This window comes from Gossypium arboreum, chromosome 1, assembly GCF_025698485.1.
Source record: "Gossypium arboreum isolate Shixiya-1 chromosome 1, ASM2569848v2, whole genome shotgun sequence".
Lineage (NCBI taxonomy): Eukaryota > Viridiplantae > Streptophyta > Magnoliopsida > Malvales > Malvaceae > Gossypium > Gossypium arboreum.
The window spans coordinates 81,547,510-81,553,283 of NC_069070.1; positions in this window are offsets into that span (position 1 = coordinate 81,547,510).

A 5,774-nucleotide genomic window follows, 5' to 3' on the forward strand; every position below is an offset into this window, starting at 1 on the left:
CCTATAAACCCAAGCATTCACAAGCATAAGTGACCACAATTTTACAACTCAGTTGGCAACCAAAATAACCATTTCAATACACATTATTTGCCATATCAAAACCTAACAATTACATACCCAAATACCTATTTAATATAGTGCATAATCCACTCATTTAACAACTACATATCCTGACTTTACTTACATAATTTCATTTCATCATTACACTTGCCACAACATATCATAATTGAACACTTAATTCAACCAAAACATATTATCAAAATAAGCCAAATCACATGGCTTAACTTATACATAAAAACAAACCAAAGTCATGATAACAAGTAACATAACTATCAACTTTTAAACTAGCCTATACATGCCATATTTACAAGTATTCACAAGTTCAAAATACCAATCGAAAATTGGATAGTCTGATGTGCAACTTCGACTTGTCCGAAACGAGCGAGCTAACGAGCCTCTATAAAACATAGAAAAAGAAACAGAGTAAGCTTTATAGTTTAGTAAGCCCATATAATTCAGAATTAAACTTACGATTTATACATAATCAAAGAAATACTAAAAATTCAACCAATTCAATTAACCAACACCTAATCACAAGTATTCATCACATCTTAGTCATTGTAAAAAAAATACATAAAACCATCCACTAATACAATGCTTCGCATCATTCCAAGTTCATATATCATATATAACATTAGTAACATTTATAAACCGCAACTCGTCTGTATAACATTATTTAGCCCGTTGAACCTAGTAGAACTTCAAAGGATGATTGAGTGAACAATGTCAGTAATCCGTCAATTTGTCATCATATATGCTCTTTCGAGCCATGATAAGCTCCTCCTAAGCTGATGAACAGTAAGCTCTATTGAGCTGAAACGGTAAGCTCTATCGAGCTGAACAGTAAGCTCATATGAGCTGAAATGGTAAGCTCTATCGAGCTAAATAGTAAGCTCATGCGAGCTGAAACGGTAATTCCAATGAGCTGAAAACAGTAACCCCTTTTGAGCTGATATATCTGTAAGCTCATACGAGCTGTGGTGAGTCCGCAATAAATGCAGGAGCTCGACCAAAATAGTAATCCAGTATCATGTCACTCGTATCCTATGAATTCATACGGTTCAAACAGGGCTCGGTAACATATACATTATATCAATAAAGCATTCATACTTCAAGTATTTCAATTATATACAAGCATTTCAATAATTACAAGTATAGAAAAGTTCAATTCTAATTATACGAACTTACCTCGAATCCTTGGATAAAACTATCGGCTATTCGTTTACTTTTCGTTTTCCCTGATCTAAACTCGATCTTGGCTTATCTTGATCTATATTTTATCAAATTCAATGCATTCAACATTCAATCTATTCAATTTAATCAATAATTCATATTTTGGTAAATTTACATATTTGCCCCTATACTTTTTAATTTTTACAATTTAGTCCTTATCACATAAAATTGTAAATTCATGCAATTTAATACTAACCCATATCTAGTTGAATTTATTATGTACTACTAGCAGTCCATATCTTTCATTATTTCACACTTTTAACCACCTAGTTTTACACATTTCTCAATTAAATCCCTATTTTGCATTTTTATCAAAAATAACTTTATAAAACTTGTAAAACTATCTTCAAGCTTCCATAATTTATCATTAAACATCAAAAAACTCATATATTCAACAATGGCACTTCACAAAATCATGACCAAATTCAAAAATTAAGGCATGGGCTAGCTAGAGTACAAAGCATCGATCTCAAAAACGTAGAAATCATTAAAAACCGAGCTAAAACTGTACCTTAATTGACAATTGAAGCTTGGCCGAATGAAAGCCTAATTTTTGCTATTCTTTCTTCTCATTTTTTGGCAAAAGATGAATGAATATCACAAAATTTTGGTTTTGTTTTATTAAATTAAACTTAATTAACTAAATTACCATTATAACATTGTTAATATTACTTATACATCATTTAAACAATGTCCAAGTATGTCCACTTACCTTATAAATGGGCTGATTACATAATAAATACTTCCATTTTAATAAACCATAGCTATTTAATACTTTTACACAATAAAACTAAACTTTTACGCGTTACGCAATTTAGTCCTTTTTACCGAATTAAGCATTTAAACGGTAAAATTTCTTAATGAAACTTTCACATAATTAATCTATCATGTTGTATAACTTACTAAAATAATAAAATAAATATTTTGACTTTGGATTTTTCATCCTGAAACCACTGTTCTGATTTGACCTAAAAATGGGCTGTTACAACTCTCCCCTTTAGGGATTTTCGGGGACGAAAATCTTACCAGTGAAAAGGTTAGGGTACTGTTTTCACATAGTTTCCTCAGGTTCCCACATATCTTCCTCATTCCTGTGTTTATGCCAAAGAACCTTCACTAGAGCTATATGTTTATTTCTCAACTCTTTGATCTCACGAGACAGAATCCTGATCGGTTCTTCACTATATGGCATATCGGGTTGAATTTCTACATCTACCGGCGAGATCACATATGACGGATCAGATCTATATCGATGTAGCATAGAAACGTCAAAGACATTATGAATCTTTCCAAGTTCTGACGGTAACAACAATCAATATGCTACAGGCCCTATTCTTTCAACGATCTCATACGGCCCGATGAATCGCGGACTTAACTTTCCTTTACGATCGAATCGTAGAACCTTTTTCCATGGCGACACTTTTAGAAATACTCGGTCCCCGACTTGAAACTCAATTTCTCTATGTTTCAAATCTGCATATGATTTTTGTCGATCTGAAGTTTCTTTTAAATGGTCACGAATCATTTTCACTTTTTCTTCAGTTTCTCTAATCAGTTCAACCCCGTGAATCTTTTTCTCACTCAATTCAGTCCAGTATTGTAACACCCCTAACCCGTATGCGTCGCCGGACTAGGGTCACGAGGCATTACTGAACATAAGCACAGTTTCGAACATAGGTCATATTCTTATATACATGTAGAGCATATAACTAATTAAATATTAAACATATATTATATAAACATATTGCATATACGAATCACAGGTTCATCACTTTATTGATAAGCGAATACCAAAATAAAAATTCAAACATTTTATTTCTTAATTCTATACATGCACATATTTAACCAATTAAATAATATCACAAGACATTTTATCCCTTAGCATATATGGCATTATCAACTTCACAAATGATCAAGAATATTTCATTAAACATTAAAGTCATACCAATTCCACCATTCAATCTTAAACTAGAAGTTTACCAATTGCATACCGAATACGATATATATATATATATATATATATATATATATATACTTGTTACTTATTAAATATGCAATTTACTAACAAAACATACCTAACACCTACTCAATATTTACCTTCATCAATTGTACCTATTTTACCAACCACATAAGCATAATATATGCATATACATTTCCATTACAAACCGAATCATAATGAAAAGTAGCATTCGATTACACACACATACACATGTACATATATATATAATCAACATCTTGCTCCTTTGTTAAGCCAAATTACTAGACCATTCACAAGACAAAACATATCATAATAAACCCTTACCATATTCAAACATATTTACATATCATTTAATGCCCATTCACATATTAACACCTATATCAAATATAACAACCAATTTCATATATACTTTATCTATACACAACCATAGCCGAATCATCTAACCATACTTATGAAAATTTATATACACCATGACCAACTCATCAACCATAATCAAGTTCACCAACCATTATCAAGCCATTTCTAAAACATATAACACCTATCACGTATACTATTCATTCATATCATATAACATTATAACCAAAACAAATTAAACCATGACCAAACATAACCAAACTCAAGCTTAGTAATTAAGCCGTTTTCGCATGGCTTAAATTATACATAATCTAAATCCAAAATTTCCAAAAGTATAATCCAGCTTATACATGCCATTGATTCAAAAATTCACTTATAAAGATACCGAAGGCAGTCGATAGTGTGATAGACTTTACTGACGATCCCCGAGCTCATAATTCGACTCCAAAATCTATAAAACAGAGGCAAACACAAACACATACAATAAGCTAACATAGCTTAGTAAGTCATAAGCAACTAAACAACCCAGTGATATAATCAACTCAATTAAACTAAACCAAATTATATTATCATTACCACATTTAGTCTCAAACTTACAAATTTCATAAATAATACATTTTTATACACAAATGCTACCTTGGCCGTATGCTCAAATAATTAAAATAACAAATTATCATTCAACTTTCAAAACCAAAAGGTCATTACATAACCAAATATACGTACATCCATATGAACAACCTCAGTAATCATAATATAACATCATGTATATATACTACTTATGTGGCTGAATATACATGATCATATATACACATATTCAAGAATCAATTCCATAATTTTCATATCATTTTTTCACAAAGCTGAATACACTTACCATGTTCACATACATTCTTCCTTTACTTCATACAAGACTTACAACAAATATCAAGAAACTTACTTATCTTATTTCAAGTAGGAAATAAACTATTTCATACCTGATCATTTTATCTTAATTTACACATTCGATCACACTTATCGTTGCCCGAAGAACTATTCGGAATTGGATAGGACACTCAGATAATCACATAAATCGTGCAATGCTAACATCCCAGACGTGGTCTTACATGTAATCACATATCGATGCCACTATCCTAGACAGGGTCTTACTCGCACACATATATCGGAGTCACATATCAATGCCAACGTATAAAATGTGGTCTTTCTCGCACGTATATATAGATGTCATGGTATTACTCGCACATCACATATCAGAATCCTATGTCATGACATATGTATCCTAGCTATTCCTAAGGTTCACACGGGGCTTTCGGACGTCATAACTCTGTCGGAACAAGTTTGTAAACATAGTTGCCAAGCTTACTCACATTCGGCTATTGCATATGAATACTCACTTTTTCCATTTCAGCATGTATAATTTACATTTAATGAAAATTAAGTATGTCTATTTGCTTATAAACTTACCTCGGACGATGTAAAATAGAACGGGACGGCTAGTCGACAACTTTAGTTTTCCCCCGATCCAAATCTGATTTTCTCTTTTCTTGATCTAAATTAATATAAATTAAACTTATTTAATTAAATATTCAATCAAATTCATCCAAAAAGACATAAATGGGAAAATTACCATTTTACCCCTGACATTTTACACTTTTTACAATTTAGTCCAAATTGCACAAAACACAAAACATGCAAAATTTGCACACACCATGCTTAGGTCGAATACTCCTAGTGTTCATATAAGTCTATACATTTCATTTATTTCACATTTTAGTCCTTCAATTTATTATTTTTTCAATTTAGTCCTAATTACTCAAAATCATCAAAAATTCCAATACAAAACATGTTAATCTATCACATATCTTTTATTTTCTACCATCAAACAACAAAAATCACAAGCTTAAATATTCACCAAAATAAAAAATTCAACCATATGTCTTGTAGATAACTTATCAACAATCTCAAAAACGTAAAAATTATAAAAAACTGAGCTAGTTACATACCTTGATTGAGCTTAAGAGATGGCCGAACCCTAACTTCTCTTATTTATTTTTCTTTTCTTTAATATTCGGTTGATGAACAAAGATAAATAATGAATATGATAACTTTGGTTTTAATTAATATAAGTTTATTAACTAAATTACATATATAACCT